At 43.0% G+C, this 11,095-nt stretch overlaps 1 long non-coding RNA gene across 3 annotated transcripts in view; it reads left to right on the top strand.

The window, feature by feature from the left end:
• LOC105479732 (uncharacterized) overlaps positions 1-11,095 on the top strand; it is a 55,851-nt gene that overhangs the window by 28,288 nt on the left and 16,468 nt on the right. Inside the window, exons 3-4 of one of the 3 annotated variants that reach the window (XR_986057.3) lie at positions 9,443-9,518; positions 11,014-11,088. This is a non-coding gene — a long non-coding RNA (uncharacterized lncRNA). Of the gene's footprint in view, positions 1-9,442; positions 9,526-11,013; positions 11,089-11,095 lie in introns of those variants that run through there. The other 2 variants (XR_986055.3, XR_003017643.2) reach the window with 2 other exon arrangements.

An 11,095-nucleotide genomic window follows, 5' to 3' on the forward strand; every position in this document is an offset into this window, starting at 1 on the left:
AATCACCTGAGGTCAGGAGTTCAAGACCAGCCCGACCAACATGGTGAAACCCCATCTCTACTAAAAATACAGAAATTAGCCAGGCATGGTGGCAAATGCCTGTAGTCCCAGCTACTCAGGAGGTTGAGGCAGGAGAATCACTTGAACCGGGAAGGCATAGCTTACAGTGAGCCAAGGTGGTGCCACTGCCCTCCAGCCTGGGTGAGAGAGTAAGACCCTGTCTCAAAAAAAAAAACCAAAAACAAACAAACAAAAAAAACTGGGCGCGGTGACTCATGCCTGTAATGCCAGCACTTTGGGAGGCCGAGGTGGGTGGATCACGAGGTCAGGAGTTCAAGACCAGCCTGGCCAAGATGGTGAAACCCTGTATCTACTAAAAATAAAAAAAATTAGTCAGGTGTGGTGGCTGGCGCCTGTAATCCCAGCTACTCAGGAGGCTGAGGCAGGAGAATTGCTTGAACCCAGGAGGTTGCCATGAGCCGAAATCGCACCATTGCACTCCAGCCTGGGCAACGGAGTGAGATTCCATCTCAAAAAAAAAAAAAGAAAAGAAAAGAAAATGACTTTTTGGCTGGACGCGGTGGCTCATGCCTGCCCGAAGTGGGTGGATCATGAAGTCAAGAGATCGAGACCATCCTGGCCAACATGGTAAAACCCTGTCTCTACTAAAAATACAAAAATTAGCTGGGTGTGGTGGCGTGTGCCTGTAATCCCAGCTACTCGGGAGGCTGAGGCAGGAGAATCGCTTGAACCCAGGAGGTGGAGGTTGCAGTGAGTCGAGATCATGTCACTGCACTCCAGAGCAAGACTCTGTCTCAAAAAAAAAAAAAAAAAAAAAAAAAAGACTTTTTGTCATCCAGTCCACTCTCTCCCAGAATTCTTATTATAGGAATCTTGACACATTTAAAAAATCTTGTCTCTTTTATCTTTCTGGCTATGATCTAGAAGACTTTCTCACTTTGATTTTTCAGATCACTAAAGATAAAAGAAAAAAAGGAAAAAACCCAAAAAGAATACAATCACTAAAGCCCCCATACCTCAGAATAGAGCTGAAGAATATAACTACTTAGCCGCAGTCTAAGATTGATTCCTCAGCAATAGGTATCCAACAACTCACATTTTGGTCATTGGCCCCTTTTGTGTCATCCTTTTTGATGTGTGAGAAAAGGATCACAGGGGGCTAGCACTTTTGGCTTCTTTTTATTTTTTCTGTCTCTATATAAATAATAAACTATCTAAATCCAAAGTGGTTCATTGTATCTTTGTTGATTGAATCAGTCAGGTCTTGGCCTTGCCTTGTCTTGTAGGCACAAGCTTGACAGACATGATCTATTGATTTCTTGTATGATAATTAAGGTTTTAGTTTTCTTACATTTTCCCTCCCTCATATAAATGTAGTATGATTTTTAAAAAATTAAGTCAGTAGTCAATGTCTATATTATTATGGCTCTACTGAACATGGTATTGCATAATGACATTCCCTCCAGCTTTGTGTTTTTCCTGCAGTTAAGAGTTGCCATAGTTTTTCTTTGGCTTAGTTTTAAAAAATACCTATTGCTAATATTTTCCAAATGTTCTATGTATATCTGTTAAACATCTAGCAATGCTTTTTTTCCAAATGTCCAAGTGTATGAAATAATTGGTCACTATCCCTTCCTCTACTGCCAGAGATCTCCCTTCTTTGCCCTGTCATCTTGCTACAATTTGGACGTATTACGCTTTACACCTGGGGCTCAGGTGTCATCTTAGGACTTCTTATCATCAGTCTTCTCCTTTGCATTGCTTCTCTGTTTTCCGAATCCCTTTGTTCCTTGTTCTTGGCTTCGTCTTTCATTTCACTGAATCATATCCTTCACTATCTTCCTAAGAAAAGGTGTGTAGGAGGTAAAAATTTTGAGTTCTTACATATCTGGAAATGTCTTTATTCCACAGTTATCCTTTATTTGGCTAAGTATAGAATGCCAGGATAAAAATAATTTTCACTCAGAACTTTGGGTGCCCAACACTACTCTCCTCCTGCACTGCTGTTGTACTCCTTCATACGTGACATGATTTTCTTGCTAGAGGTTATTAGCTTATTCCCATTTTCCTGGAATTCTGAAATTTAAAATTATTGCCTTGGAATTTTCCCCCATTCTAATGGACACATTTAGTGGACACTTTCAATTTGGAGATTTATGTCCTTCACTTCTGGGAAAATTATCTATCTATCTATCTATCTATCTATCTATCTATCTATCTATCTATCTATCTATCATCTATCCATCTGTCTATCAATCAATCATCTATTCATTCTATCCTTTGTTTTCTCTGTTTCAAAGCTGAATAAAACTTTTGAAACTTTTTGAATATTCTTTTAACACTGTTTTCTTCTCCTAGCTTTCATTTGTTTTATTCTACTTTCTGGGAGGTTTCTTCAACTTTATTTTCCTACTCTTTTAACCACTTTTTTTTCCTTCTTTTAGAGACAGAGTCTCACTCTGTCACCTAGGGTGGAGTGCAGTGGCATGCTCATAGCTCACTGCAGCCTCAAACTCCTGGGCTGAAGTGATCCTCCTGCCTTAGCCTGCCAAAGTGCTGGGATTACAGGTATGAGCCACTGCACCCAGCAGTGACCACATTTTTAATTTGTAAGAGCTCTTTATCATCCTCTGATTATTTCTACTTCACATCATCCTGCCCTTTTTCATGGATATGTATCTTCTTTTAAATCTCTGGGACTGGCCCGGCGCGGTGGCTCAAGCCTGTAATCCCAGCACTTTGGGAGGCCGAGACGGGTGGATCACGAGGTCAGGAGATCGAGACCATCCTGGCTAACACGGTGAAACCCCGTCTCTACTAAAAAATACAAAAAAAAAACTAGCCGGGCGAGATGGCGGGCGCCTGTAGTCCCAGCTACTCGGGAGGATGAGGCAGGAGAATGGCGTAAACCCCGGAGGCGGAGCTTGCAGTGAGCTGAGATCCGGCCACTGCACTCCAGCCCGGGCGACACAGCGAGACTCCGTCTCAAAAAAAAAAAAAAAAAAAAAAAAAATCTCTGGGACTATCAGTTAAAAATACACATAAAATTTCTTTTAAGTTTATTTTTACATCACCTCTATTTCCTTTGAGTTCTTTTTTTTTTCCGTTTGTTTGTTTTGGTCTCTCTCTTTCATGTGGGATACTTTGTGCAAATTTCTGGTGATCCTGGGCTATCCAGTCATATGTAATAGTGAGGCATCTCAACAATTGGCAACTCTGTTTTATGGGCAAATATTTGACTGGCAGGTCTCAATCTCAGGCTATTTCATTGGGAGACCATAAAAGTATATCCTTAAGGTCAGCGAAGGGTAGGTGTGAGATGTTTGGGTGGGGGAGTATTTTGACAGCATGGATTTTCCTTTGGCATGTTTAATTGTGATGTTTGACAGACATCCTTGTAGTCAAAGCCGACACTTTTAAAATAAATTATCCCCCAATGATGACTTGGGCCCTGTCACTCAATGGGAGATTCAGCAGAGCCTGTAGGATCTTATTTGTAATTGACATTCTCTATTGTAAATTCTTTCCTATTTATTTTTAAATTTGATTTGTGTTTCACTGGAAAAGAAAGATGATGCTCAGTTTCAAACTTAACAGTGCACAAGTTGCTTTGTTACAATAAAACCCAATGTGTACACATATACATAAAGTCCATCTTAAGGGGACTTTTCTCTGGGGCTAACAATTTTTTTCCAGTGAAGAATCCTCCAGTCTTCTAGCCAGGGAACATATACCCGATAGTCCTTTTCTGGGAATGGGGTAAGGGAAGGAGCCTGGCATTGGGGTCCACTATTAACATGTAGACTTAAACATAATCCTCCGGTCTCAGCCAGACACCTGCTGTACTGTTGCTGGGATCCCCAAACTTAGGGGTGCTGTGGTTCTATTTCTCTAGAGAAAAAACCCTGCAATCAAGTGCAGGGATGTAGTTGCCTGACTATTTGGGATTGGAAGGAGATCTGGAGTTGTAATTTCTTCATATAAGTCTTTCAACTGCTTCCCTAGGGTTTAGCCTATGCTTCAAACTCACTTCCTGTGGAACCTGCTGCCTCCAAGTTCCCAGCTCTCAGGGCTGTCTGGGAGCATCTGCTCAGGCCTCATCATCAGCGCCATCCTCGGGCCCTTTCAAGTCAGTTGCCCCATGGCAGCCACTTTTTATCATCTCCACATTTGCTAAGTTCTTCTGTCCACTGAGGTCCTCACTCCCATTCTCAGAATTCTCACGGGTTTATGCTTTAAAAACTTTTGTGGGTCTTTGGAGAAAAAGGAGATTAAGATGTATAGTCAATTTGTTATCTCCAGTATCTCTGACATCACGTGTTGTGAGCCACCCACTTTTAAAACAGAATTTATTTTTTAATTTACATTTTTATTTTTAAATTGACAAATAATCGTATATACTTAAGGGGTACAATGTGATTTATATATATAGTTTATACATATGTTTATATATGTGTGTGTGTGTATATATATATCACATTGTACCCCTCAAGTACAATGTGTGTGTGCATGTGTGTGTGTATATATATAGTATAATACATGTATATACAAGTACTGTACACATACCCACACATTGTGGAATGATTATATCAAGCTGATTAACACATTCATCACCTCACAAACTTATTTTTTGTAATGAGAACATTTACAATCAATTCTTTTAGCAATTCAAAATGTACACTACATGATTATTAACTATGGTCATCGTGCTATTGAACAGACCTGGAAAACTTTTTCTCCTGTCTAACTTAAACTTTGTACCCTTTGTTTCTCCTTCTTCCTTGCCTTCCCAGCCTCTAGTAACCACCATTCTACTCTCTAAAGTAGGAATTTATTTTAAATGTTCCCTAAACATGTATTTCAAGCATCCAAGATTTCATAAAAATCTTTATGTCACCCTCTCCTTACAAGTCTTGATCTATTCCCGGCCTTCACTTTGCCAAACTAAAACCTCAGTTCTCATGTTGATGTCCTGGCCAGGCTCCGGGTTCTCTGGTTCTTTTTCTCTGGCCTCCCTTCAGTTGTCCTTCTGGAGGTCCACTGACAAGAGATGCAGGCATCCCAGGTATTCCCTGGGTGACAGAATCCTCTTCTACAAATATCTCTGCCCTAAATGGTTGCCTAGGCAGGGTAAAAGACAGGGCTTGTGTTTGGTGGGAGAGTGTGTTCTCCACATTCTTCTTCACTGTGGACAAAGTTCTCAGAAGTCACTTTGGCTTCAAGGAAGTATCCCTTAAATGGTGTGTTCTCACATCACCACGCACCACATTGCCCAAGGGAACACTGCTATAATTAGCACGTGGGCTCCTCACCAGTCCATCACATTCTAGTAAACCCAGATGTAAGGGAGACTTGGTGGAAAAGAGGAGAAAGCCAAAAAAAACCAGACAAAACAAGAAGGACGATGGGGAAAGGATGGCGATAATATTCATAATAAGGTTTGTAATTAATTATTATAATAATTACTTGCATTTGTCAAGAATTTCCACATGCATGGTTTCATTCACTATGTGTAACAACACAAAAAAGTACACACTTAGTCCCTATAAACTACGTTATGGGTTCAATCTATGGGTTCAGTTCTAGAACTTAATTATAATGATCATCTATGACTTTCTTCCGGAGAAATTTGCTCCAAGTTTCAAACAATGATTTATAAATGGAAACATACACCGTGTGGAAGTTGCCTGAGTAGACGAAGGCACAGCTTGATTTCTCTGAAAAAGGAGGACTCATTCCACAGGGGTTGATGGTGAGTCTCCTCTGAGCCAGCTGTGGTGCTGAGTGCCGAGGTGAAGGTAAAGATGAGTAGTGCAGGGATACTCCTGCCCACAACAAGTGGGTCTAAGAAGAGAGCACCCGATTCTGCCGAGGGATTGCAAAGGAAAGATTCAGTGAGGGATTGCAAAGGAAGGATTCAGTGAGGGATTGCAAAGGAAGGGTTCAGTGAGGGATCGCAAAGGAAAGATTCAGTGAGGGATCGCAAAGGAAGGGTTCAGTGAGGGATTGCAAAGGAAGGGTTCAGTGAGGGATTGCAAAGGAACGGTTCATAGACCAGAACTTTGACGTGGGATCTGTCCAGCAGAAAAGGTAGCGTAGGGCATTTTTGCAGAGAATGTGATGAACAAACACATGAAGGCACAGTTAATAGTTTAATATGGACAAACCAAGGGTGGCATCCCTGTAGCAGACATGGGAATTGTTACCACCCAACAAAGAATCCTCCTTTTTTGAGTATTAATTCACTGATTTTCCTCAGGGGAGCTATTTCTCCACACCCAACTTTCAGTCCATGTGATTGGATGGGACTGGGTATATCACTCAGGCCTGACAATTCATCAGAGAGATTCACTCAGAAATTGGCATGTGACCCATTCTGGGCCAATGAGAGTGGGTCCTGAGATTTTTGCTAGAACTCTTAGAAAAGAAGCATGTTCTTTCTCCGTCAGGATTGTAGAATAAGTGTAGGTGGATGTTCAGTATATTAGATTATTTGTATGTTTGCCTGTTTGTTTATATGCATTGAGTAAGATCAGAAAGAAGTATCTTAAAATATTGACATCAATGAATTTTTGGTGGTGGGATAATGATGACATCTATGGTTTTTGCATATTTACATATTATTTATATTTTCTACAAATTTATTATATTTATATTAAAGTAGATTTTTTTCTTTCTTTTATTTTTCTGAGACAGACTCTCATTCTGTTATCCAGGCTGGAGTACAGTGGTGCGATCTCAGCTCACTTGCGGCCTCTGCCTCCCAGGTTCAAGCGATTCTCATGCCTCCGCCTCCAGAGTAGCTGGGATTACAGGTGTGTACCTCCACACTTGGCTAATTTTTTTTGTATTTTTAATAGAGATGGGGTTTTGTCATGTTGGCCAGGCTGGTCTCTAACTCCTCGCCTCAAGTGATCTGCCCACCTTAGCCTCCCAAAGTGCTGAAATTATAGGCATGAGCCACCGCGCCCTGCCAGAATATTTTTTTTTTTTTTTGAGACAGAGTCTTACTCTGTCACCCAGGCTGGAGTGAAGTGGTGCGATCTCAGCTCACTGCAGCCTCTACCTCCTGGGTTCAAGTGAGTCTCTTGCCTCAGTCTCCCAAGTAGTGGGGATTACAGGCGAGTGCCACCATGCCTGGCTAAATTTTGCATTTTTAGTAGAGACAGGGTTTCACCACATTAGCTAGGCTGGTCTCGAACTTCTGGCCTCAAGTGATCCACCCACCTCGGCCTCCCAGAGTGCTGGGATTACAGGAGTGAGCCATTGCGCCAAGCCAAAATGGATTTTGATGTTATAAATTATTATTTTAAAAATATTTTAGGCTGGGCGCTGTGGCTTATGCCTGTAATCCCAGCACTTTGGGAGGCTGAGGTGGGTAGATCACTTGAGGTCAGGAATTCAAGACCAGCCTGACCAACATAGTGAAACCCCATCTCTACTAAAAATACAAAATTAGCCAGGCATGGTGGTGCATGCCTGTAATCCCAGCTACTTGGGAGGCCGAGGAGGGTGGATCACTTGAACCCTGGAGGTGGAGGTTGCAGTGAACGAAGGTGGCAGCATTACACTCCAACCTGGGCAAAAAGAGCAAAACTCAGTCTCGAAAAAAAATTTTTTAAATAATACATTATATAATAATATAAATATGTACCATAATATATGTTTATGTTAATATATTATTATATAAATAATAGATTCATGTAATTTTTACATTAATATAATGGGCTTTAAGCCCCAGATGCCCATTTATTCCTTCCCTTGGTTCCAGTTTTAAACCCAACTCCTTAATCCGGTTTCCTATAACAACTTTTTCAAAAGAAAGCATTTTACCTTTTCAAAGTCAGGTATTTAGCAAAAAGAGACATTTCAAAGTAAAACATTTAGGAGCTAAGAGGTTACACTGGCGCCCCATTAGACCTCAGGCCTCCTCACAGCACAGAGGGTGGAAAGATGGGTGGGGCTCTGTTCTCAGGAGGGGCTCTGACTCCAGGCCAGCTGTGGCAGGGGAACCAGGGTTGGCCGTGCCTGTTTGACCTGACTTTGTAGTCCTTTTAGGAAGAGCTCAGTGGGTTGTTGAACTGGCATGGATGCCCTTGGTAGCTCTGCCAGAGACAGGAATAGGACACAATCCCCCCCAGCCTCCTGTCACCTGCCTTCACAATCAGTCCCTTCAGTCACCAAATGGGAAAAGCACAGCTCAGCCCTGCCTGGATTTCCTCTCCCCTTGTTTGCAAGGACTCTTGAGAATTCACACACATCCTGGGTGTCCTCCCTGCCAGTCACCAGCTCAATCCTGCTGGTGCCCGCTGCAGAAACAGAGCCCTCTCTCTCTTTTTTTTTTTTTTTTTGAGATGAAGTCTTACTCTGTTACCCAGGCTGGAGTGCAGTGGAGCCATTCTCAGCTCACTGCCACCTCTTCCTCCTGGGTTAAAGCGATTCTTCTGCCTCAGTCTCCCAAGTAGCTAAGATTACAAGCTCCTGCCACCACACCCAGCTAATTTTTTGTATTTTTAGTACAGAGAGGGTTTCACCATATTGGCCAGGCTGGTCTTGAACTCCTGACCTCAAGCGATCGGCCCGCCTCGGCCTCCCAAAGTGTTGGGATTACAGGTGTGAGCCACCATGCCCAGCCCAGGCCCCTCTCTTAAATTCCCCAAGGACAGCTTTAACAAAACTCCCCATAACTCCTGCAGAGATGCCATTCTTTCTCAAAGAAAGCCACCTTTTACAGTGATTAAGAGGAGCCTGTGGCCTCACATTGTCCTGCATTGCACTGTCTCCTTTCCAGAAAAGGTTCACGTTTTATCCTTGCATAACCCAAAGACCTATTAAAATCTTTTCCTAAAAACAAAAGGGATTATTCCCACAAGAGCAAGTTGCTTCCACCTCCACCGGAGACAAAGAAATTGGAATCAAAACCCCAAGCCCATGTAGCTCAGAATAGCAGTTTGCTCTTTTTTTCTTGCCATTGCTTTTTTCAAAAATAGCGGAGGCCATTTTTTGCACACCACATTCTATGCCTGTTTGGAAACCAAAGGCTGTCTGAAAGAGGGTCAGGGTGGGAAAGTAAGGCTGCAGGAGAGACTCAGGAAGAGGGAGTGAGGTCAATGAACACAGCAACCGCCAGTTTTTCCAAGACTGAGACCTTTTATCTTGGAGTCAGATGTGGGGAGAGGGGGCCAGGCGTCAGCTAGCTGTGGGATCACGGGCAAGTCTTGGAGGTGCCTCTTCCAGCTTCAAATCTCTATGTACTTTGGAGAGGCAGGGGGTTTGCTCCCCAGGTGCAGGCTTCCACCTGTCTCTTCCTGGATTGCATCAGAGCTGCTCAGGACTCATTTCCCCACCCCCACAGGCGCCTACAGCTCTCTCCCCCTCCCATAACTTATTAGCTACAGATAACATCCCTTTGTTCTCCCAGTGACTCCACACCCACAGAAGGAGAGGGGGATGAAGAAACCTGCCAGGAGGGTGCTTCCCGCCAGTATCTGATGAAGGTAAGAGGTAAGAGGTTGCCCGTTTATTGCTTGTGCCTTCCAGGGAAGCTTCTTCCCCAGCGCCACTACCCGTTTTGGGAGGCGTTTCCAGGCTAGGCTTCCTGGCAGGGGAGGCTGTCAGGCATTGGGGCCACTGAGTGTATGTGGTGAAGCCCTTGGCTTGGAAATCTTCGCCTTTGAAATCATTAAGAATTCTTTCCAAGGAATCCTCGTCGGGTGTCTTCCAATGGTTTCCCACCAGATCACAATCAGGCCCAAACTTCTTAGCCTTTTTTGCTAATCCTCTTCCCAGACCCACTGAGCTCCAGTTACGTAGAACCATGTGCGATTTCCTTGAACATGTTATGCATTTTCATGCTTTTGTGACTACTTTGCATATGCTGTTTCCTTTGCCTGGAGTGCCCCCTACCACTTCTCTTCTTAAAGAACTCCTATTCATCCTTCAAGACCCTACTCAAAAGTCAGGTTCTTTTTCAAAGCCTTGCTTGACTTCCCAGACAGGGTTGGATGCTCTGTGCTCTAGGCACAGGGTTCCTTCCCCGGCTCATTTTGGATTAGGGTAATTATTACAATTTGCATGTTTATCTTCCTTCTAGTTGTTCCTCCAGGGCAGGGACTGTCATTCATACCTTTGCAAATGTGGTATACAGCACAGTGCCAGGCCCTGGTAATTCCTCAGCCAATATTTGTGGCAGGATAAACACAATTTCTTCTGGATTTGTTGTATTTTTGAGTAGCATTAAGAAAATGCTTTTGTCACTGTGGACATTCCCTAGCCTCCAGTGGCATCTCTCCAGACAAAGGTCACATATTTGTGAGTCTGTGTATTCACACAGCATCAGTATGTCACGTCTCAGGTATTTTACATCTGATTTATTTATTTTACACATTAACCCTATGGGTGGTTGTTACTGTTACCATCATAAAATAAAGAGATCGAGATGCCAAGAGATTAAGTACCATGTTCAAGGTATCAGCACTTGGATGGCGGAGCTGGGACCTGAAACCAGGTATTCTGGCTGCAAAATCTTTTATCTACATCTGAGAGTCTCAGTAAGTGGTCTTTGAATCAGTAGGTCAGCATCCCCTGAGGACTTGTTAGAAAATCCAAAACTCCAAGGGTGGGGCCCAGCAATCTGTTTTAACCAACCCTGCAGGTCATTCTGTCCTCAAGTTTGAGACAGAGCCCTTGTTTAAGGGCTCTGTGGCCTGTGCCACAGCTGCTCCAGTAGCTGTCCACAGCCATGGGAGGGCGCTCCAAGGCCAACTTTCACCGCTGGGAACCTGTCAGGCACGGCAGAAGGCAAGAAAATGCATGAACTGGGAATTAGGTGGCAAATTCTAGTCCTGCAAGTTCTGCAATTATTGGTTGGGTGATTTGGATCACATTATTTAATGTTTAACCTCCCTGGGCCTCAGTTTTCTTATCTGCAAAATGAGGATGATGACTAAATGTTCTCATCTCTAATTTCCCTTTAAATTCTGTTATCATCAGCTCTCCTTTGGAATAATACGTTGTCTGTGCCAATGATGAAATGAAGACAGAGTATGATGGCTCATTTTGACTTTTTCCTTAC

The sequence above is a fragment of the Macaca nemestrina genome, chromosome 13 (genome assembly GCF_043159975.1).
Source record: "Macaca nemestrina isolate mMacNem1 chromosome 13, mMacNem.hap1, whole genome shotgun sequence".
Classification (NCBI taxonomy): Eukaryota; Metazoa; Chordata; class Mammalia; order Primates; family Cercopithecidae; genus Macaca; species Macaca nemestrina.